Source organism: Aquarana catesbeiana, linkage group LG06 (genome assembly GCF_042186555.1).
Source record: "Aquarana catesbeiana isolate 2022-GZ linkage group LG06, ASM4218655v1, whole genome shotgun sequence".
Taxonomy (NCBI): Eukaryota; Metazoa; Chordata; class Amphibia; order Anura; family Ranidae; genus Aquarana; species Aquarana catesbeiana.
Window position 1 is genome coordinate 191,925,172 of NC_133329.1, and position 25,465 is coordinate 191,950,636.

The 25,465-nt window shown below is 45.2% G+C and overlaps 1 protein-coding gene across 3 annotated transcripts in view; it reads right to left on the bottom strand.

Moving 5' to 3' along the window:
- Positions 1-25,465, bottom strand: part of NTAN1 (N-terminal asparagine amidase) — a 1,046,973-nt gene that overhangs the window by 668,273 nt on the left and 353,235 nt on the right. The gene's annotated exons all lie outside the window — the stretch shown is intronic.

Below are 25,465 nucleotides of genomic sequence, written 5' to 3' on the forward strand. Positions count from 1 at the left end.
TGGTGCGACCTCTGCACAGTGTTCAGCTAAAGCTCCAAGTTAGTGTGGTGCGAACTCTGCACAGTATTCAGCTAAAGCTCCAAGTTAGTGTGGTGCGACCTCTGCACAGTGTTCAGCTAAAGCTCCAAGTTAGTGTAGTGCGACCTCTGCACAGTGTTCGGCTAAAGCTACCTGTAGAAGGTTGGTGGTGTTTTCCTGATCCTATGACTACCGCAGGCAGCTACATTATTTACAAGTTAGTGTACTGCGACCTCTGCACAGTGTTCAACTAAAGCTACCTGTAGAAGGTTGGTGGTGTTTTCCTGATCCTATCACTACCGCAGGCAGCTACATTATTTACACGTTAGTGTAGTGCAACCTCTGCACAGTGTTCAGCTAAAGCTACCTGTAGAAGGTTGGTGGTGTTTTCCTGATCCTATCACTACCGCAGGCAGCTACATTATTTAAACGTTAGTGTAGTGTGTCCTCTGCACAGTGTTCAGCTAAAGCTACAACATCATCCTCCTCATCCTCTCTCACCCATGCTCAGGGTACTTTGGCAAAGCAGCTGCCAACATTCCTCTTCCCTCGGCTCAATGGCATCAGTGACTCCTTCCCTAGCCCCACCATGTCCTCCTGAGGAGTCCCTCGAACTGTTTGACCACAGCGTTGGGTACATGCTCAAGGAGGATGCCCAGCATTTAGAAGGCTCTGATGATGATACGGAGCTAGATGAAGGCAGTAACGTGAGCACGGACAGAGGGGGTGCCCAAGAAGGACAGCAATCTGGCAGCCATGTTCCCCCTGCTGCAGCATACTGCCAGGTTTGCTCCAGTGATGAGGAGGGAGGGGTGATGAGGTCACTGACTCAATGTGGGTGCCTGATAGGAGAGAGGAGGAGGAGGAACATCACCGATGAGGCAGGATGCCCTCCAGGGGCCAGCCTAAGGGCAGCACACTGACTGCATCACACCTCAGAGCTCCGCATGTGCAGGGCGCTGCTGTCTCGCGTGTTATTCCAAAAGTTTTTTGGTGTGGGCCTTTTTTGAGACGTGTGCATCAGATGGCACCGCTGCTATTTGCAACATATGTCTCAAGCATATCTCGCATGGCCAAAACATCTCCCACTTGGGCACCACATGCTTGACCAGACATATGTTGACCTGCCATGCAGTTCGTTGGCAAGCGTACCTAAAAGACCCACACCAAAAAACAAAGATGACCTCTCCTTACTCCTCATCAGCTGGGATCTCCATCCCCACTATACCTTCAGTCCTCTCTGAGACCTGCATTGAGAGGAATGAAGGTGTAGAATTAGGTGTGTCACAGCCAAGTACTTGCGGGCAGTCTGCTAAATCAGTACACCAACGTCAGATTGTTCCAGGCAAATTTCCCTGCCCCAGCTGCTACCTTATTAGTTGTAGACTCTGCCCCTTCCGTGAGTTTCTGGAATGTGCGGTTCCTCAGTGGCAGGTTACCAAACGCCACTTTTTCTCATGGAAGGCGATTTCGGCTTTCTACCAGCATGTGGAAGGCAATGTCTTGGCCTCACTGGACAGGGCGGTCAGCGGTAAGGTGCATATTACCGCTGACTCATGGTCCAGCAGGCATGGACAGGGACGTTACCTACGTCTCACAGCGCATTAAGTGACTCTTCTGGCAGCTGGGAAGGATGCAGGACAAGGTGCAGTAGTGTTGGAGGCTGTTCCGCCACTACGCCTCCAAAATGCCACTACTAGTGATTCTGACACACCTCTCTCCTCCACCCCCTCCTCTTCTTCCTCCATGGCCTCTTCCTGTGCTTTGTCCTCGGAACCAGCGGTGCTCCGTAGGCGTTCAAGGGGCTACGCAAGTACGCAGGCCGAAAGATGCCATGCAGTGCTGGAGCTGGTGTGCTTGGGGGACAGGAGCCACACTGGGGCAGAGTTTCTGTCAGCTCTGCAGGGGCAGGTTCAGAGGTGGTTGACGCCATGCCAACTTAAGGCAGGAATGGTGGTTTGCGACAATGGCACCAACCTCCTCTCCACCCTCCGACAGGGACAAATGACCCATGTGCCCTGTTTGGCTCACGTCCTTAACTTGGTGGTGCAGCAGTTCTTGGGCAGGTACCCGGGCTTACAGGATGTCCTGAGGCAGGCCAGGAAAGTCTGTGTGCATTTCCGCCGGTCATATAATGCCAGTGCTCGGCTGGCAGACCTCCAAAAGGAATTTAACCTGCCCAAGAACCGCCTAATCCGTGACATGCCCACCAGACGGAACTCCAACATTGGCCATGCTGCAGCTGCTGCACACACAGCAGAGGACCATCAATGAGTACCTGAGCAACTATGGCACCAGGACAGGGTCAGGGGAGCTTGTTTTTTTTCCCCACGCCAGTGGGCCATGATCAGGGATGCATGCACTGTCCTGTCACCATTTGAGGAGGCCACGAGGATGGTGAGCAGTGACAGTGCATGCATCAGTGACACTGTCCCCCTTGTCCACCTGTTGGAGCACACGCTGCGTGGAATAATGGACAGGGCACTTGAGGCAGAACAGAGGCAGGAAGAGGAGGACTTCCTTAGCTCTCAAGGCCCCCTTTATCGAGACAGTGTTCCTGCGTGCCCGCCGATTACACAGGAAGAGGACGAGGAGGCAGAGGAGGAGGAGGATTGTGTCAGTATGGAGGTGGAGCCTGGCACTCAGCATCAGCAGCAGTCTTTAAAGGGATCATTTACAGTCCCAAGAAACACATGGACTTGTACGTGACTGGGAGGAGGTGGCTGCGGATCATGTCATCAGCAGCAGTCTTTAAAGGGATCATTTACAGTCCCAAGAAACACATGGACTTGTACGTGACTGGGAGGAGGTGGCTGCGGATCATGTCATCCTTAGTGACCCAGAGGAATCCGGACCGAATGCCTCAGCAAACCTACGCTGCATGGCCTCCCTGATCCTGCAAAGCCTGTGGAAGGATCCTCGTATTCATGGTATCAAGGAGAAGGAACAATACTGGCTGGCAACCCTCCTTGATCCACATTACAAGGGTAAGGTTGCAGACCTTATCTTGCCGTCGCAGAGGGAGCAGAGGAGGAAACATCTTCGGGAGGCCTTGCAGAAAGGTCTGTGCAACACGTTCCCAGAGACTGGGAGGTTACAAACCCCTGTTTCTGGACAACGTGTTGCTGAGGCTTCGGTCAGTTAAAGAAGGAGCGGTGGAGAAGCTGGCCGTCTGACCGATGCGTTCAGACAATTTTTTATTCCGCAGCCCCAAGGTATGATCGGTTCCAGCAACCATCGCCAGCGTCTGTTTTACATGGTGCAGGAATACCTAGGGGCAAGATCTGACTTGGACACCTTTCCCACTGAAAATCCTCTGGGTTACTGGGTCTTGAGGATGGATCACTGGCCAGAGATTGCACAGTATGCAATTGAGCTACTGGACTGTCCTGCATCCAGCGTTCTTTCGGAACGCACATTCAGTGCTGCTGGAGGTTTTGTAACCGATCACAGGGTGCGTCTGTCCACCGACTCGGTCGATCGACTGACCTTCATAAAAATCAGTCTTGGATCACCACCAGCTACCAAGCACCTGATGCTGATGTAACCGAATAATTTTTTTTTTAAATGTCAGATCCCTTCAAAGACTGCCTATGCTGATGCTGAGTGACTATCCTGTTATGCTGAGTAATTATCCTCTTCCTCCTCAATGATCATGCTGATAGCTTGTAAGAACATTTTTGGTTCTGGGCGCCGCCACCAGTGCCTAAGGCCCAATTTTTCAGCCCCTGTTTAACAGGGGTGTGTAATTACAATTTTTGATGCAATTCTTTGCAGCAGGGCTAGTTCCTGCGTTCCAACTAGAGTATCTGTGAGGGGTTGCAGTGTTGTGGCACCAGCACCAGTGCCTAAGGCCCAATTTTTCAGCCCCTGTTCAACAGGGACATGTAATTAGAATTCTTGATCTAATATTTCACAGCAGGGCCCATTTCTGCACCCACCAAGAGTAACTGTGAGGACTTACAGAGTTGTGGCACCAGCACCACCACCAAAGGCCCAATTTTTCTGCCCCTGTTCAACAGGGGCATGTAATTACAATTCTTGATCTTATATTTTACAGCAGGGCCCTGTGAGGGCTTACAGTGTTGTGGCCACAACAACACCTAAGGCCCAAATTTCTGCAGAGTATATAGGGCAGGCCCCTACTTTCAAACATCCAACTTACAAGCGACTCCTACTTGCAAACGGAAGGAGACAACAGGGAGTGAAATGAAATCTAACCCTAAGAAGGGAAACTCTCTCCTGTAAGAGTTAATATGGGAAAAACTTTTCTCCTTTACACTGATGCTTTATCACCAATCCTTGTTTCACTAAAAACCCCAAATTTTCAAAAAACTTTTGTCATTGGGACAAAAAGTGAGGTGAAATGTTCTGAAGAGGAGCACAGACAGCAAAACAAATGTCACAGGGGTGATAACCCTTCCCTATGTTTTCCAAAAAGCTTAAAATAGATTTTTTGGCTGGAGCTAAACACGTCTTGTTTGCACCGCCTGTATACTGCTGTTCAGAGTATACAGGGCCCGGGGGCCCCACACCTTTCCTTTTTTAAGGCCGTTTTTAAAACTTTTTTTGCATTGATACCTGTCCAATGGGCAGGACCCGGGTCCCCAAACCCTTTTTAGGACAATACCATGCAAATTAGCCTTTAAAATGAGCACTTTTGATTTTGAACGTTCGAGTCCCATAGACGTCAATGGGTTTCTAACGTTCGTGCGAATTTTCAGTCCGTTCGCAGGTCCTGGTGCGAACCGAACCGGGGGGTGTTCGGCTCATCCCTAGTTACCACTGGCTGGAGGGCATCCTCCTATTGGCCAACAACTAACCTAACTGTTTAAGGCATGTCTGTAATTGTGTTTTGTTTTTTTCTACACAATTAAACAATTGATTGAACATTTTCCTAGAGTGGTGATTCCATACTTTTTTACCAGGGGTTGTATGTCCCCACTTTGCTAACACTCGCAAAGGGTGTTTTTTGCAGAAACAACCAAAGTAGCATGGCATAATATTGTGACATAAAACCCTTTGAAGTTGCAGCCTCTCTAACCAGATTTAACAAAGACGTTGAGGACATACAACCCCTGGTAAAAAAGTATGGAATCACCACTCTAGGAAAATGTTCAATCAATTGTTTAATTGTGTAGAAAAAAAAAACACAATTACAGACATGCCTTAAACAGTTAGGTTAGTTTTAAATTTACCATTCCAACATTCTGGCTTTAAGAAACAGTTAAAAAAAAAAAGTAAAAAAAAAAAAGAAGACGAACTGTAGTCAGTTGCAACTGTTTTTGCAGATCAAGCAGAGGAAGCAGAGGGAAAATCACTCAATTCTGAGGAAAATAATATGGAATCACCATGTACTTTGCAGTTCGAAAACAAACATCTGCATTAGATTACATCCTGAAAAATGATGTCATCTTCACCAAACATCCTTTCAATTGATGGAATAAGCCCGGGTTCACACCACAACGGGCTGCGGATTGCACAGGAGCGCTGTGCGTCCCTGTTCACCGTTTCAGGGACGAATCAGGGCCGATTCTATGCCTGAATTCGGCCCTGAAACGCAGCCAAAGACGCACAGCGTTTTTGTGCAGTGCGCACCGCAGCCGCCCCGGAGATATGTGAACTGGCTCCATAGGGAGCTAGTCACATTCTCCTGCTATGCGAATTAGAGGTGCGGAAACGCACCTCTAATTCGCATAGGTGTGAACCCGGGCTTAGTGTCCAAAATCTCAGTATAAACTTGTGCATTTATTGAAGATTTAATGACTGCCATCTCCCCAGTACCTTTACCTGACATGCAACCTCATATTATCAATGATTGTGAAAATGTCCATGTTTTCTTCAGGCAGTCGTCTTCGTACATTTCATTGGAACGGCACCAAACAAAAGTTCCAGCCTCATCACCCTGCCCAATGCAGATTCGTAATTCATCTCTGAATATCACTTTCATCCAGTCATCCACAGTCCATGATTGCTGTTCTTTAGCCCACTGTAACATTTTTTTTCTGTTTAGGTGTTAATGATGGTTTTTGCTAGTACAAATCGAATGGGAAGGTTGTTTTTTTTTTTTGTTTTTGTTTTGTTTTTTCCCTTTTTCTTTTCTTCCTTTTTTGTATTTCAATTCTAATTTTATTGAAAAGAAAATTTAAATTTACATAACAAAAAAAAAAAAACCAAAAAAAAAAACCACAACAAGCATTGATCTCATCCAATAGGTACCAATAAAAAACATACCACATGATAATAATATATAAAACAAACATATACCAACATACTGCAGGGGTCTCTGAAAAAAGAGAAAAAATAGAATAAGACAAACAAGGAAAAGAGAACCCATGCTGATACTCCAGACCCATGATGGCGGGCCCGGAACCCCAGACGTCCCGGCCAATTTTAAGCTTCTCTCTTGGTGGTATAGATGTCCGCTGTTGCTTCACCGGATATATCCAAATGTCTCAGACCTGTGTTGGCTGTGTCATTCTGCCAAAGGCTCGCTATTACATATTTGGTGGGAATGTCCTTCTGTACATAATTTTTGGGATATGATACTCCAGCTTCATACTCGTGCAACTGGGGTAACTATTCCCAACATACCACAAATTACTTTATTATCTATCCTACCAATTTAATAACAGTTTCTTGAAGCAGAAGAGACTCAAAAGGTATCTGGCTCTCTATTAAACACATCTAAAGAAGGAAAGGAAGAAAGAAAGGACGTTAATTGCCGATATTCCAGCCAGTGTTTTATTGATTGCTGCTGAATAAGAATCAAATCTGATAACAATGGGAGATCTCCCTGACAAAAAATTTGGGATATACGACGATTTGACTCCTTACTCCATACCAAAATGTGTCTCTGTGCTATTGTGATGAAAACCCTGGGTTACCAAACAAGGGTGTCATTAATCCCACTTTAGGGGAAAATCCTAGTTGGGTTTGTAATTTATCCCAGGTACGCAATAAATGTGCTGTAAGGAAAGACAGAGAGGAAGGTGGGCCCCGGGCAAAGATATCTAACCAGGGAAGCGCCTGGAGATCCAAAGGAGCAATTGACTGTTCTATGTGTACCCATTGTTTAAGATGAGAATGATGGAACCAGTTTACTAATCTAGTTAACACCGCTGCAGCGTGGTAGTAATATAGATCGGGTGCCCCTGCACCCCCCTTTGCTTTAGGGAGAGATAAAATTCTCCTTTGCAGTCTAGGCCTATTGGATCCCCAGATAAACCTTGTAAAGGTAGATTGTAGAGTAGTAAAAAAGGAACGGGGAACCACTATAGGTATAGTTTGGAAAAGATAGAGAAAGCGCAGTTTTATATCCATTTTAAAATATTAATCCTCCCAAACCATGAATAATGAACTCGATCGTACTTCTTAAGGTCCTTTATTGTACGCTGCATAAGAGGGTAATCATTTTCTATATATAGCTTAGTGAGATCTTGTGGGATTTTTATACCCAAGTATTGAAGTGTCGGTGTACAAATCTTAAATGGGAAATTATTCCTAAGAGCTTGAACTTGATGTGGTGATGGAGAAACATTAAGTATTTCTGATTTGGGGGCGTGACCGGATGAGGGTGTGGATGGAGTGTGGAGTGTGAGCGAGCAGCGTGTTGAGAGTCTCCTCACCTCACCATTTACCTGCTGTTGCCGGAGCGTCGGAGCGTGTGGCCGGCTGCTGCCGCTGGGCGGTCTGGTGCCTGGGGATCGGGGTGATCGTTGTGAGGCAGGCAAGTGAGGAGGTGTCCTTGGACGGAGAAGCCGGCGTCTGTAACCGGAACAAGCCAATCACATGGAGGCACCCTCGCTGAAGCCGAGGTAGCTACTGCGCCTGCGTGCCCGGGGACTAGTGGAGCGGCTTACTGTGCGCCGCAAAGGAGCGGTGAGAGAGGAGGTCAGGTGACTGTGGAGCTGGAAATCTTTGGAGAACCTGCGCCAAAGTAACTGCAATACATGTGGAGGTTAGTTGGGGGCTGGACGCTGAGCCCGGGGAACCTGGAGACCGGAGCAGGTGAGCGGGACTTGGAAATAGGGCTTAGACCCTGTCAATTTACTACAGTTTATTACACTTGGCTAAAGGGACAGTTGTGTGTGATCCTGTGACCCTGTACCATAACAGGGGGACTGAGGAGTGTACGGGCGCCTGCGGTACATCTGGTTGGTGTACTAAATATCCAAGCTGTTTAATACAAACACCGGCCGACTGGAGACTGCAGGGCTGTTAGATCTTTTGCATTAAAGGGACAGTGCTTGCCTGTGCAATCCCAGCCAGCTCTTTTCTTATTTCTTGGCTCCCCTCTTATTTTATTCGTTTTCCCCTGGTGGCATAGGGTATCTGGCTATACAAAGTTAACAATGGCAATGTCAAGGAGGAGAGGGGAGCAGCCAGTCAATATGGAGAATTTGGGGCCCCAGTCATTGCGGTCAGCAAAGGAGAAGGGGAACCAGGCGGCAGCAGCAGCAGCAAAACTGGAGAGGTTTGCACATACCCCTGAACAGACTCCCACCAAAAACGGGCAAGTATCGCAAGTTAAAACCTCCGGGGATAGGAAAAGTCAGGGACAGGTATCATCAACTCCAGCTGGAGCAGGGCACAAGAACCCGAATGTTAATAAAGGCACAGGGGCAGTGGAAAAGGCTCATTTACCATTACCATCTACAGTCCATGTTATAGAGGCAGAACCTACCTTGAGGGAGGTATTACAAGCGATTAATTCCTGTAAAACATCAGTGGAGGGGTTAAGCTGCCAAATTAAAGAGGTTAAAGATGAACTGTTGCTAATAAAGCAGGAGCTGCAAAAGGCAGTAGACAGGATAACTGGCTTAGAGGGAAGAGTAAGCCAAATAGAGAATGATGTTTTTCCCTTACAGCAAGATGTTAAATCCATGAAGGAGCAATTGGGTAGAATTAATGAGAAAATGGATGAAATGGAAAACCGCCTGAGAAGGGACAATATAAGAATAGTGGGTCTCCCAGAGAGATGTGAGGGGCATAGCCCTATTGCCTTTCTGGAAGGATGGCTTACAGAAATATTCGGAAGAGATGCATTTTCTTCACAGTTTCTCAGAGCTGTATCACTGGCACCCCTATACTTCACTCCTTTTTTATCTCTTGGTCTAGTGACTTATATAAATCAATTATTCAAAAAAAATTCTATTCACCAGAGGCTGTTTGCTATCCCCTGTGTTCGCCGCAGGGGGAATTATATGGGGCCTTGCATACCCACAGAGAATTCCTGAACGGGTGAGCTTATCCTTATTGTATTTAATTTGTATGTAATTGTTTAATGTACCATTTAACGATCTTGCTGCAACCATAAACTTTCCATGTACTTGTGGATTTATTTGTATTTATTATAATTTTTTCTATGCTGCATTATAGATTTTGCTCTCCTGAGGAAGCGGTGAATACCGCGAAACCGGCCGAGAATCCAAGCTATATATGTACCCTCTGTTATTATTGGGTGTAATCCGTATGGTTGTATATATTGCCTTTGCTTTGAACTACAACTGTATGTGACACTGTAATAATTTTTAATATTGTTCCTTATTAAAATTCAATTTTTATTATATTATTATCTTTCCCTCTACCTTTTCTCACTAAATACTCAGCTATATCCAGTACCGTAATAGTCCCCCCTTGCTTCCCCCTGTGTGGGAGGTTGGGATATCGGCCGACAGAAGCAGCCAATTGCGGCCGTTCCTTACCCCCTGCCTCTCCTTGTACTAGACATTTGGGATGATGGTACTTTTATCTGGTAATCAAATTCTTCTAATGTAGGCGCTCTTCCCTATTGTATACACAGGGTGGACAACACACCCATAATTTTTTCCGTGCCCCTGGGTGAACAGCAACACCCATCGACACGTCCCTATTAATAGCGCCCTTATATATCCCTTTTGACACTGTTATTATTTGTACTTTCTAGTTTCTGTATCGTGTCAGCACAACACACTTTAGGGGTCGCCGCCGGCAGCCTGGTACAATATGGATGTCCTAGGCACAGATTGGACGGGCTTTATGTCCAACCTCAAAACCGTTTGTTTGAATGAACATAAAACCGATGATGACATTTCAACGTTCTTTGCGCGAATGTCCAAACTCCTCAAACGTAAGTCTCACTTATATTGGCACATTGAATACTTTAAATTGTATGTTAGTGAAAAAGTTTGCCCCTTGGGTCTAAGAGGCCAGATCTTCCCTACTCTTAAAGATCCCTCAGCGGACTTTAAGAAAACTTGGGAAGATATCCTAACTAAAAACAGTCTTGAACTAATTGGACTACTGATTACCCAATACACCCTTGATATGACCCTTCTTGATAATGACATTGAGCGACTCAATACCGAATACTCCCATTTGACCAACAATACGGTTTTCAAAACCAAGTGGAAAGAACTCAGAGAACGCTTGGAAATTATGAATAAGGATATTATTGTCAAGAAACAGATTCAATTTGGGAAGGATAAAGCTGCCTTCACTGAGGGCCTGGCCTACCGTTGGCCTGGGAGAGGCCGGGGCAGACGAGGCCCTCCTCGTACCAACAATAGAAATTTCACTACTGATATAGAGTCAGATTCATCACTATCTTCCACTGTATCTTCCTTAAATATCACTCAACCTAACACTTCATCTGCACTTAACTCCTCACGTAAGAGACTTCGTTTTGGGGGCAATACCCCACCAACGAACCCTAAAAAAGATAAGAAAGGCCCAAAAGGCCAAAGACCCACTCAGGCACCTCCTACACAAACTCCACACGATACCAATACCCCCCTGGAAGGGGCAACTGGTCACTCCACATTGCACGGCACAATTCCCAAAATCTTAAATTCGGCTTTAATGACAAATAAATATACGAAAATTAATGAAGATGCCATTTTTTTAGATCTGAAAAAACAACAGAGCAATTTAGATGCTTACGTCCTAAAACCTCCACCGTCCCAGTAGTACCCTCCCCTTCATACCACACTGACCGTAATGTCATAAACCTTACCCCCTACATACTTAATAGCGAGGAAATCTCATTGCTACAATTAGGTCTGGGTTTTTGTCCACTTGATGCACTGAAGGTTACTGAAACAATTAAGGACTTGTACCTGTTTGCATGCAATTTAACTTTCAGGTTTATCTATGACAAGGATCGCATCAATTTGGGACTGGAGCGTGAGCTCGCGGAGCGTACCAAAGGTTTCTCTATGGAGGAATTTAGGGCGCTCCGCGACCTGATGCTCCTGTTTGATGAGGGTGATACCGGAGACCCCGCAGCCTCACAGGATTGCGGGGATCCCGACGACATCTCCCCAAATGAACTGGTAGCAGGGACAGCTTCACTTGCTCTCCCTGCACTTAACATGCCTGGTCCTCCGGTTACCTCTAAACCAACATCTTTGCCCAAGCCCTTTCGTTTACGATCTCGCAGGTTTCCCGATCTCAACACTTGCCCTGAGATATGGGCTTTTCTTCGAGCTACAATCAGTGACCTTAAGAAACAAAAATGGCCTGACTCCCCCCCAAATCTTGACCCTAGTCAAATTCGAGCCCTTCGGTCTTTGCAGTAACGTCCTGATGTCGTGATTAAACAATCAGACAAGGGCGGGAATATTGTCCTTATGACCAATTACCAATACCAATCTATGTGCCTTGCTATCCTCAATAACAAACATTGGTATAGACCCATCTCCGCTACACATGTATCGTCTTTTGCACAGGAACTCCGGGCTCTTTGCACTGAGGCCTACCTCACAGGCCTCATTGACAAAGACACCTTGGAGTTCCTGGTCCCCAAATTTCCCCGTACCCCCACCTTTTATTCCCTACCCAAGACCCATAAAGATGTGCATCTCCCTCCGGGAAGACCCATAGTGTCGGGGATAGGCTCTATAACAGACAACGCAAGCAAATTCGTCGATGCTTTTCTAATGCCCCATGTCCGTAGCCTCCCGTCCTATATCAGAGACACCACCGACCTGTTGCAACACCTTGAGGGAATCCAGATCCCTCCGGACGCCCTACTCGTGGCTGTTGATATTGAGGCCCTTTACTCCAGTATCCCCCATGAGCAGGGCGTACGGACGGCTGGATCCTTCTTAGCTGAACAAGATACAACGACCTGGCCTCTGAACCAGTTTGTATTGACACTACTGTATTTCATTTTGACCAAAAATTATTTTACCTTTAACGATCAATTATTTTTACAAATACAGGGTGTTGCAATGGGGACGTCATGCGCCCCAGCATATGCAAACTTATACCTAGGCGGCTGGGAGCGACATATCCATGCTCATGACCAATACACAGAATTTTTAAACGATATCCTCCTATGGTATTGTTTTATCGATGACCTATTCATGGTATGGTCGGGTTCTAGGGACAAACTTTTACAATTTTTACGCCAACTTGACAACAATGATCTAAATCTCAAATTTACTTTCAAAATCGAGACTGAGCAAATCCCCTTCCTAGATCTACTAATTATCAAACAACCGGATGGGACTTTGGGCACTGACCTCTACAGAAAACCCACTGCTGGGAATACTTTGTTGTTTGCCACCAGCGCTCACCCAAACTCCTTGGTACGGAGCATACCTTATGCCCAATACCTACGTTTACGCAGGAATTGCACACATGACAGCGACTTTAAACGCCAGGCCAAAGCATTACGCGAACGCCTCCTACGACGAGGTTACTCCTCCACCAATTTGCGCAAAGCGTATAATAAGTCCTTGTCACGTTCACGGACTTCCCTACTTTTCAAAGATAGGAAACCGTCTCCCCCCACAGAAACCGTAAGATTCATTACGACCTATTCTGCACACCATAACGTACTTCGTAATATTCTAGCCAAACATTGGCATCTCTTGGCTGAACATCACACACTGACCAAGTACATCAGACACACACCGGAAGTGGTCTTCCGTAGAGTGCGGTCACTACGTGATCAATTCACTGCCAGCCATTATAATCCCATTAAACCTGTGAGGAGTGGCCCCAACGGCACATTTCAATGTGGGGAATGCCCCCGGTGCCCTTGGGTCCACGAAAGTAGAACCGTGGTCCTACCCAATGGGGAAATTTTGGTTCCACGGACTTTTGCCAACTGCGGTACAAAGGAGGTTATTTATCTCATGAACTGTGTATGCAAAGCCTTCTATGTGGGCAAAACTATTCGGGAACTTAGACAGGGAATCGGTGACCACCTCTACGACTCAGAAAACAGCAAATTGACTACTATTGGCCGACACATCGGCCTACACCATAGATTCGATAACTCTGTGGCCAAATTTTTGGTACTGGAGGTGGTTCAACCCAATCCCAGGGGTGGCGATTGGGACCGCTCGATACTCCAAAGGGAATCCCTTTGGATCGAGCGACTCAACACCACCATCCCCCCCGGCCTAAACGAGTCAGTGTCCTATAGGGCCTTCTTATGAGGCCTTGTCCCATACTTCCTTTCCCCTCCTTTCCCCTTCCCCTCTTTTTTTCCCCTTCCCCCCCCCCTCCATCCTCTCCTTTCCAATTCCCTTCCCCCCCTCCCCCCCCTTCCCCATCACCCTGTCATTGTCCCCCCTCCCTCCCCCACCAACCTTCCTCCCCTTCCCCCCCCTCCCTTTTTCCCCCTTTCCCCTCCCCCTTCCTTTCTTCCTTCCTTCTCCCTCCCCCCCTCTCCCTTTCTTTTTTCCCCCTGTGTTCTGTCACTATTGGGCTCTACTATCAGATATATTGCCTTTTCTGCCCAAGGTTCACCCTTAGATGTTGTTGGTGGTTGACACCCCTATGTTCATACATATAATCAATGCATTGTTCTTTGTCTTTATTTCATCATGTCTTACAATGTTGTTATTTATATTGCTGTTCGAGGATAACCTCTCCTCCCGCTATCAGACTCTGTTGGTTTTTGTTCCACCTCGATTCTTCTCCCTGCGGCGGACACATGCTCGCCCTGGCAGCCTCAGGGCTGCTCGCGTCTCCATGTCTGGGAATTCGATTCCCTTCGACAGGAGCGCGCGCTTGCGCAGTAGCACCTATTGTGCACCTGCGCAGTGCGGGCGAACAGACCCGGTGACGTCAGGGACCGCCTCCGCCACGCTGTCCCTGACTTCCGGGTTGGGGTGCTCTTATAGCGGCCGGTCACGGCGGCTATGCGAGCCTACAGCCTCCTGACGCTGCGCTAGTTTGAGATCACTATTCTGGGTAAGCCCCATTCCCCCTCTGTTCTTAGTCAGGTTCCCCTTTTGTATCCTGTATCCTCTGATCCGCACTAAGTTTATTTAACACAGTCTCTCCATGCAACGCCACCTGCAGCGTTAATGTATGCTTGCTTATTGTTACCTCAGAATCTTGTCTCCCCTATCGAGGACCAATACCCCCTAACCTGATACTGTGCGGTGTTCACTGCCCATCCACACTATCCATATTTTGGTAAACTTTAACCCTAATTTGTTACCTCTATCGCTCCCCTTTTTTGTGAGCAAACCCCTGTTTATAATTGTGGATTGTAATTCTAATATAAACTTCGATTGCAGTTGCTGCGGTGACTTCTTTCTTCTGCACACATCAATGGTTCCAGCCCTGGGGGGCTCCCATTGCTAACTTAACAGCGTCTGGCCTCTTCTACCTTTCCATTATATGATCCTCTGTTACGTTGTACTCATTTATTTCAACCCATGCGCCTTTCAACTAATCAATGCTTTAGTGGTAAGTGTCAGCTCTAAACACCTGTGTGCAGCTTTTCTCAATTCTGACCTGTTTTCCACACAGACGGAATCATTTGGTTTTCGCCTATTTACTGACCCCCACTGTTCCCCTCCTCCTCCCCCTCTCTTCCCCCCCCTTCCCCATTTCCCCCCTCTCCCCCCCCCTCTTCCTTCCCTTTCTGTTTTCCTCCTCTTAGTTCTTTCCTTCCCACCTCCTCCCCCCCCCCTTCCCTCTCCACCCTTATCCTCCCTTCCCCATCCCTTGCAATCCCCCTTTCTATCCTTATCTTATATATAAAAAATCTTTTCTACTTTCTTCTGCGCACTGGTTCTTAAATCTCAGAGCTGTATCACTGGCACCCCTATACTTCACTCCTTTTTTATCTCTTGATCTAGTGACTTATATAAATCAATTATTCAAAAAAAATTCTATTCACCAGAGGCTGTTTGCTATCCCCTGTGTTCGCCGCAGGGGGAATTATATGGGGCCTTGCATACCCACAGAGAATTCCTGAATGGGTGAGCTTATCCTTATTGTATTTAATTTGTATGTAATTGTTTAATGTACCATTTAACGATCTTGCTGCAACCATAAACTTTCCATGTACTTGTGGATTTATTTGTATTTATTATAATTTTTTCTATGCTGCATTATAGATTTTGCTCTCCTGAGGAAGCGGTGAATACCGCGAAACCGGTCGAGAATCCAAGCTATATATGTACCCTCTGTTATTATTGGGTGTAATCCGTATGGTTGTATATATTGCCTTTGCTTTGAACTACAACTGTATGTGACACTGTAATAATTTTTAATATTGTTCCTTATTAAAATTCAATTTTTATTATATTATTATCTTTCCCTCTACCTTTTCTCACTAAATACTCAGCTATATCCAGTACCGTAATAGTCCCCCCTTGCTTCCCCCTGTGTGGGAGGTTGGGATATCGGCCGACAGAAGCAGCCAATTGCGGCCGTTCCTTACCCCCTGCCTCTCCTTATACTTCACAGTTTGCGATTGAGAGAGCCCATCGGGTCCCTTTCAGGGCCCCGCTCCCTGGAGGGCGCCCCAGGTCTTTATTAATGAAATTTTTGAACCACTGTGACAAGATAATTCTACTACGTAGAGCCAGAGAGAAGTGGTCTATCTTCTATAGTGGAGCAAGGGTTTCATTTTTTTCGGACCTTTCACCGGAGCTGCAGAGACGCAGGGAAGATTTTGTGGAGATCAAACGCACCTTACAAAAATTTGAAGTCAAGTATGCTTTACTATATCCAGCTAGGCTACGGGTAGAGGCAATTGGGGAGGTCCTCTTCTTCGATTCCCCGGCAGGAGTAATACGCTGGTATGAAGAAAACAAACAAAGACTGAAACCTAGAGAACAGAGCCCAGAGAGTTAGGGTACCCAATAAGAAGACTCGGACTGTGGGAAGGAATATGGATTTGGTATAGAGGGGAAGAGGGATGGTGTATGGTAAAGTGGGAATGGGGGAGGATGAGGATATTACACTTAAAATTTGGCACATGTGGATAATACTGGTAGGGGGAGGGGGGGGAATGATAGGAAGGGGTATTTTGCAAGGAATATATGAGGTGGTCACGAATAAAGCCCCAGGGGCTAACCTGGTAAGGTGGGGGAGGAGGGGGGGAAGGGATGGGGGGCTGGTGGGGGGGAGGGCTAACCTGGTAAGGTGGGGGAGGAGGGGAGGGATGGGGGGGGTGGTGAGGGGGAAGGGGGGTTGCAAATCTACGTCAGAGAGAAACTAAAATGCACTAAGCACTTGGGGGAGTAGTCAGGGAGTTAGAAGGGGGGGGGGATGTAGGATTAAGCACATGTGTGGTAAATACGATAAGAACACTAAGAACACTATGAATTGGAACATGGAAAATAATAGGGGGACACTTAGAATGTTCACTAGAAAGGAAATAATAGTAAGGAAGCCCTATGGGCCTTAAAGTACAGAGGGTAACTGGGGGAGTTCTCTTTTTTTTTTTTTTTTCTTCTTTTTTTTTTTTCTTTTGGTGGTAAATATGATAAGAACACTAAGAACACTATGAATAGGAATATGGAAAATAAAGGGGGACACTTAGAATGTTCACTAGAGAGGAAAATAATAGTAAGGAAGTCCTATGGGCCTTAAAGTACAGAGGGTAACTAAGGGAATTCTTTTTTTTTTTTCCTTTTTCTTTTTGTATTAATAGAGGGGTTTCGTTTTAGCTGCCCTATGGGGTCTGGAGTTATAATGGGTAAGGAGGCTCTATTTTCTGGCACAAGGCAATATACCAAGTTTAAGGTGCCCATTGTCTTTGGTTTTAGTATATCTGGTTTTCTAGGTGCCAATCCCTGCCTGATGCTCGTTTGATGCAGTCCAAGGTTCTTAAAATAGGCTCCTGGAATATACGGGGGATGGGGAACCCAAAAAAGAGGTCTGCCATTTTCTCGCTGCTGGAGATAAGGGGGGTGGGTCTGGTCTGCCTACAGGAGACCCACTTGACAAAAGACACGATGAAATGTCTCCCAAGTAGGAGGTTTCAGGCCCAATACCACTCAGTTTACTCCTCTTACTCCAGGGGGGTGAGTATAATGGTGACAAGAAGTATGATGTTCTCCTGTAGGCAGGCCAGGGTAGATAGCATGGGTCGTTATGTTTTTTTACACTGCTCAATTGAAAATAGAATGTATGTTATAGCTAATATTTATATCGCCCCACCTTTTAAACTGGAAGTGTTGTACAGCCTAATGGAGTTTATGTTGGATAAAACAGACACCCCGGTAATAGTTGCAGGGGATTTTAACGAGGTGATGAATAGAGATCTGGATAAATTTCCACCGAGAGTCCAAACAAATAGTGTAGCAGAGGGTCGGTTAGGCCAATTCCTAGAAGAGGCAGGCCTGTTGGATGTATGGAGGGCCCGGAATCCTGGAGTGAGGCAATATTCCTGCTTCTCTGCCTCCCACTCCACCTTCTCCAGGATAGATATGACCCTGGGGAACGCGGAAGCCGTACCAATAATAAAGGATGTAGTATATTTCCCGAGAGGGGTCTTGGACCATTCCCTGATGGTGACCTCAGTGGGTATAGGGGGCAGGGAGGCTAGAGGGTTTTGGAAGTTAAGCCCATATTGGTTGGAGTTAATGGGGGAACCAGAGAGGATAATAACAAAGCTAGAAGATTTTATAAAACTCAATGAAGGTTCAACTACAGCAGCTATACAATGGGACACATTGAAGGCATTCCTCAGGGGTATTCTGATCCAGGGGGTGGCAGGGGTCAAGAAGAGGGCAAGGGAGTGGGAGGAAGGGATTAGGAGGGAGTTGGAGATGGCAGAGAAGCAATTTTTAGAGGGTCCTACACCAGAGAAGCAGAAGCTGTGGGAGGATAAACAGGAGACCTATAGAACAGCAGTCCTGAAGAGGGGTGAAAATAAGCAACTTTTTCAGAAACAACGGACCTTTGGGGAGGGAGAAAGTGTGGGACGTATGTTGGCTTATTTAGTGAAAACCAATTCCTCCTCCTCGACGATTCCTGCAATTAGGACCCCAAATGGTGAGATATCCTCTCAGAGTTTAGAAATTACGGGCACATTTGAGAAGTATTATGAAAATCTGTATAGGTCGCAGGGGATTGCTGGAGAGGAGGACATGGATACATTTTTTAAGGATATACGGGTTCCCACGGTTGCTGAAGAGGGCAGAGTGGGTATAGATGCACCAATCACATTAGTTGAATTACAACAAGCCGTAAATGGAATGGCAAACCAAAAATCTCCGGGGCCGGATGGTCTTCCGGTGGAGACTTATAAGCAATACGGGAAGATCCTCCTGCCAGAACTATTGAAAACACTGAACTGGGCTTTACAGGGAGGGAGCTTGCCTGTCTCTATGACCGAAACAAATATTATCTTGCTTCATAAAGAAGGGGGTGACCCGTTGGAGCCGTCCGCATACAGGCCAATATCCCTGCTGTGTGCGGACGCCAAGATCCTGGCGAGGGTGTTGGCTGCCAGGCTCAATAAAATTATGTATAAACTTATACACGGGGATCAAACGGGATTTATTTCCAACAGGACCACGAGCATGAATATCAGGAGGGTATATCTGAATCTCTAGACCTCGACAGAGAACATGGGGTCAAGAGCAGTAGTGTCCCTGGACATAACTAAGGCCTTTGACAGTCTGGAGTGGGCCTATCTCTGGCGGGTTCTGGAGGAATTTGGCCTAGGTCCTGTCTTTATAAAGTGGATAAAAATACTGTACAGGGGCCCAAGTGCGAGGGTTAAGGTTAATAAAGAATTCTCAGGGAAAATATGTTTAGAGAGGGGGACAAGACAGGGGTGCCCTCTGTCCCCCCTGCTTTTTGCCCTCGCCATGGAACCATTAGCAATTCATATCAGGTCCAGCTCAAAGATTGAGGGGTTCGTAAGAAGAACAGGAGAGGATTGCCCTGTATGCCGACGATGTCCTACTGTTTCTTGGAGATATGGGAAACTCTCTTAGGCAGGTAATGGATATAATGGAGAGGTTTGGTAATGTGTCAGGACTAGTGGTGAATTGGAGGAAGTCAGCACTATTGCCAATAGACACCCTTAATAGTCCTGTCTTGTCGGGAATTTCACACTTAAAAGTAGTCTCAATCCGTTATTTGGGTATAAATATGACAAAAGATCCCAATCAGTATATTGCAGATAACCTAGCTCCACTACTGGGTAAATTTAAGTGTAAGATAGATATCTGGAACCGGCTGCCCCTATCTGTAGCAGGGAGGGGCAACCTAATTAAGATGGTTTGGCTGCCTCAACTGCTGTATTTGTTACACAATTCACCAGTGTGGGTGAATAAAAGGTGGTTTAAAAAAATTGATATGCTATTTAGGGAGCTGCTACCGGCTTTGGAGGTACAATTTAGGGCAGGCCCCCCAGTGTGGACCGATGCTGCATTGCTTCAGAAAGTGGTTAAACCTGGGAAGATAAAGTGTTTTATTTCAGGAATATATGCGCAACTGTGCAAGGAAAGTATTGTAAGATCAGAGCATCTTGGCTGCAGGGAGGGTTGGGAGACGGATGTGGGAAAGTTAATAGATATACAGTGGAGGAAAATACTGGAGATAGGACAGGAGGTTTCAGTCTCACCCGCACAGAGATTTTCTCATTTAATGTTGCTACATAGAGCATACTACACCCCAAAAAAATTATTACGTTTTGGTGTAAGATTGGACGCCAAATGTCCTAGGTGTGGGGAGGAGGGCGATCTGATACACATGGTATGGAGGTGCCCCAAGCTAGTCCGTTACTGGCTGAGGGTAGTAGATTCCATTGGTGGCAAGTGGGGGATACCTCTGGAGACAGATGCCAGATTTTGCATCTTTGGATATAGAACGTGGGGCTCGGAGGAGGTAGCGGCTAAAAGAGCAGTTTTGAGGTGCCTTTACCAGGCCCGGAAGCTTATTATGCAAAGATGGCAAGCAGCCCTTCCCCCGACAGTTGAGGAATGGGTTAAAATAGTAAATGATATAATATGGAAGGAGAGAGCCCTATATATTAGAAAAGGGAACCTTACAAAATTTGAAAGGATGTGGAACCCTTGGTTAACAAGCATAGGGTGTCAGGAATAAAGGAAAGGAGGTAGGATTTGGCTTAGGGAGGGAGGAGAGTAGGGAAAAGGAGGGAGGGTTAGGGGAAAACAGCTATCTGTCGCCTTAATATACAGAACAAAACCTAACCGATGGATAGGATATGTAGATGTAACGGGAATAAGTAGGAATGGATGGGGGGTATATGGCACCTTCTCTAGTGAACTATGTCTACATGAAACCTAGGTTGTTTTAATATGTTGTATGTAAATTAAGAAATGTTAATAAAGATTATTTAAAGGAAAAAAAAGTATTTCTGATTTGGACAAATTTACTTTAAAATTGCTCAGAGCTCCAAAATGCTGAAATTCGTATAGAATAGATGGCATGGAGACATGTGGGTTAGTGATATAAAGTAACAGATCGTCCGCAAATACTGACAACTTCACCACCTGCCCGTCTAATGGTATGCCTGTGATACAAGGATTTTGTCTAAGAGTAGTTACCAGATGTTCCATTACTAGAACGAACAGGAGGGGAGACAGTGGACATCCCTGACACGTACCATTTTGAATAGGAAAGTTAGGAGATAGTGATTGGTTGATCCATATTCTTACTCTTGGCTTGGTATAAAGTGCCATAATTTTCCTTAACAGGATTGGTCCTAGTCCTATTTGAATCAGAGTTTGTTCCAAAAATGGCCACTCAACACGATCAAATGCCTTCTCTGCATCTACAGAGAGAAGGCAAGCTGGAATTTTTGCTGACTGGGTATGGTCGACAAGTAAAAGGGATTTAAGAGTGTTGTTACATGCTTCTCTCCCCTGCACAAACCCAACTTGATCTGTATGTACCAGATTTGGAATATGGGATTGAAGACGTGAGGCAATCAGTTTGGCATAAATCTTAATATCTACCCCAATTAATGTTATCAGGCGATCGCTAGAACACAAGCTTAAATCCTTATCAGGTTCAGGAAGTAATGTCTGGGTTGTAAACCCATTAGTATCAGATATGCTATTAAACACCCGAAGCATGAACGGTGTAATATAATCCTTATAGATCTTATAGAATTTCAATGTAAAACCATCGGGATGGGAAGGTTGTTAAAGGGAAGCGTACTGGTAGACCATGGAAAGTGTCAAGATAGACAACTTAAAGCAATATGCCTTAAAAATGCACAACAAAACAAATGGTAAGAAACTGGAGTCAATGTCTAAACGAACTATAAGACTTTGGGTTAAAGCAAATGGGATTTACATACAGAAAAGCCAAAGCGAAAACCATCATTAAAACCTTAACAGAAAAAAAAAAGTCAAGGTTACAGTAGGCTAAAGAAAAGCAATCATGGACTGTGGATAAAAAGTGATATTCAGTGATGAATTACGAATGTGCATTAGGCAGGGTGATGATGCTGGAACTTTTAGTGCCGTGCCAAAGAAATGTATGAAGACGACTGCCTGAAGAAAACATGCAAATTTCCACAATCATTGATGATATGGGGTCGCATGTAAGGTAAAAGTACTGGGGAAATGATAGTCATTAAATCAATAAATGCACAAGTCTATATTGAGATTTTGGACACTTTTCTTATTCCATCAATTGAAAGGATGTTTGGTGATGACGACATCATTTTTCAAGATGTAATCTGATGCAGATGTTAGTTTTAGAACTGCAAAGTACATGGTGATTCCATAATATTTTCCTCAGAATTGAGTGATTCCATATTTTTTTCCTCTGCTCACTCTATTTTACGAATGAAAACAAAACAAAATTTTCCGTTGTGCACAAGTCTACCGTCTATAGTTTCTTCTTTTTTATTTTTTTAAGTGCTTCTTAAATAAAAATAGTTTTGACGTATGTCTGTAATTAGGTTTTTTTTTTACACAATTAAATAATTGAATGAACATTTTCCAAGAGTGGTGATTCCATACTTTTTTCCATGGGTTGCATTACTCTGAACCACTAAAGGCGTGTCGTTAGTTTCATATAATAAAAGCTGTAAATCCAGTCACCCCATGGAGGTACTTACTTTTATTCCATCTCTTTTGAATGAGGCTATATGTTGGATATGTTTTGTGTGGTCTACCAAAAGTCTGATATTTGAGAGCCACTGGGACAGACCGTCCCTGTACTGTGTAGAGCATTACAGCCTCAGAAGAGCTACCACTAACAGCCTCCTGTTCTACTCTCTCATGCAGTCTGCCTATCAAATGCTGTCGTTGTGCAACCAAGTAATATAACCAGGGGCTCGACAGAGCCAGGCCACTGTCCTCTTTAGGGCGTTACAGATGCTCTAGTTTTATTCTGGGGGGCATGTTTTCCAAATTAAAGTACAGAAGGGAGTTAACCTCTCCTGAAAGTCTTCAGAGGGATCATCACTGGGGAATTATGTAGAAAATAGAGCAACTGGGGCATAAGAATCATCTTAATTGAATTTACTTTGCCAGCCACTGACAAATGAAGAGAGTTCAATGTTTTAACACAGTCACAAAACCTTTGCAGTAACAAGAGATATTAAGCTGGTAAAAATCCCAGATACAAGGTGTCACCTGGACTCCTAAGGAAGTAGTAACCCAAATAGGGCACTCTGAGTCCCCTTGGTGGGTGCCCCCAGCATCTATTAGCATTAGAACCAATTTCGTTCAGTTTATCTTAAGGAAAAAGTAGTTTCCAAATTCCGTGATAGTAATCATAGTCTCTTTCAAAGAAGCATCTGTGTCTCCAAGTAGAATCATCGCCTAATCTGCATATAGCATCGCTTTTTCCTGTCTCGTACCATAGCAGAAACAAGTGATGTTCGGATTATCTCTGATTCCAATTGCCAGTGGTTCTATGGCTAGGGCAAAAAACAAGGTTGACATTGGACACCCTTTCCCTTGTGCCCCTCCCCAAGGTGAAATTATTACCTGAAGCCTTAACTGCCGCCTGTGGATAACAATACAATAGTTTAACCCAGGAGATGGATGTCTCTTCAAAGCCAGAATAAAACATAAAATATATACAGCACTGTATATGTGCAAAAACAAATAAATAGTCCACAGATAAAAGTATAAACAGTCTCTCTGTGTCCTGTGTTAAACAGAAAATATCCTCCTGTGGTTCCAATTGACACACGTAAAAGGAGTATTCTTCCAATGATTAAGATCAGAGGCTTACCAGAAACATTGGCTGCTCAATCAAGTGCAGCAAACACACATAAACCGCATCACCCCCAGGGGACAGATGTTTCTTCTAATGCCGTGTACACACGACCGGACTTTGACAGCAAAGGTTCGACGGAACGAATCCGCCGGACAATTCGATCGTGTGTGGGCTTCAAAGAGAAAACGGATCCTGGACAGCCGCACTCAATGAAGAAAGGCATCTTTAACAAAAATAAATAAAATCCAAAATACAGTCACATCAGGGGTGGATGGCATAGAGAAAATCGCTAACCCGTTTCACATCAACTGATGCTTACTCATAGCTAAACTTACGACTGTCAACTGAATGCATATAAGGGGGGAGTGTGGGCTTCATCGGACCTTTGCTGTCGAAAAATCAGACGGACTTTAGAAATAGAACATGTCTAGAACTCGAGTCCGGTCGAAAAATCCGTTCGTCTGTATGCTAGTCCGACGGACGAAAAACGACGCTAGGGCAGCTATTGGCTACTGGCTATGAACTTCCTTATTCTAGTCCGGACGTACGTCATCACGCTCGAATCAGTCAGACTTTGGTGTGATCGTGTGTAGGCAAGTCTATTTCATTGGAACTCCGTCGAAACTCCGTCGAAAAGTCCTTCGCAGTTCAGTCCGTCGAAAAGTCCGGTCGTGTGTACACGGCATTAGTCATTTACGATATTTAAAACTTTGTAACAGTGTACATAGCGCTCATTATTTATATTTTATTTTTGACCCTCCAAAGCCAAACCTTCTAAGCCCCTTCCAATAGATATGGCCACTCAATGCTATCAAAGGCCTTCATAGCATCTAGCAAGAGCAAGGCCCTGTGCTCTAAATGATCAGCCGGGGATTGCATGTTAAAGTACAGCCTTCTTAAATTGACCGCAGTGGATTTATTCGGCATAAATCTGGCTTGATCAGAGAGCACAATAGATGTGATACCCCATTCAGTCTAATTGCCAATACATTCCCTAGGAGTTTAATATCACTCTAACAGTGAGACAGGTCTATATGATCCCGGGTCTTTCCCAGGCTTTAAAATGAAGACAATATTGGCCTTGGATATAGAGGAAGGTAAAGCAGCATTGAATACCTTCAATGATTGTGGCAGTAAGACCCCTCTGTACTGTTTTTCCATGGGAAGGCCATCCTCCCCAGGTGCCTTACAGTTAGGAAATGTAGCAAGTGCCACCTGCAACTCCTCTAATGTAAGCGGGGACTCGAACTCCATTCCTTGAGCAGAAGCAAGTTGTGGAAATGCAATACTACCTAAATATTCCTCTAGTTCTAAGAGAATATACCTAGAAGTGGGGAGATACAATGTTTCAAAGAACACCACTAGTTCATGCATTATTTAATTTGGGGAGTGCACTAGGCGGCCCGTCCCGTTTAAATTGCTCCAATAGCAGGGGAGCGCTGCTGAGAATTAGCAATCCTTCCCCTTGCTCAAAGAATTCCAATTTGGAGAAAAACCTCCTCTTCTCCGCCAAGGATAGCAGGCGCTCATAAGCAGACTGCCAGGCGGCGCGAGTGAAGTATGTGGGGTCTTGTACATACTGCATTTCCAGTCCATGCACTTCAGACTCAAGCTCCTCTCTCAACCCAGATGAGGTTCTTTTCATTGCAGAAATTAACCAAAGTTAAAAGTCCCCTCAGGTAAGCTTTAAATGCCTCTCATTGAAGGAGAATGGAAATAACAGGATTTTGATCAGTAAAAAACTGATAAATGCTCCGCTTCATCTCCACATGAGAGGAAAATAATTTCAGCCAAAAGGCATTACATTTCCAGGGCGCCCTGGACAATTGAGAAGGTGGGGAAACTATAAGTTGTATCACCAGATGTGAATGATCCGACACACTGCAGGGTTTATACATGATGTCCGAGATGGATGGGAGCATGGCCAAGTTACCCACCGCCAAGTCAATCCTGGACAAAGTACCACGAGTCTTGAAAAAACATGAGAATTGCTTAACCACAGTGTTTCTATGTCTCCTGATATCAACCCATCCCACTT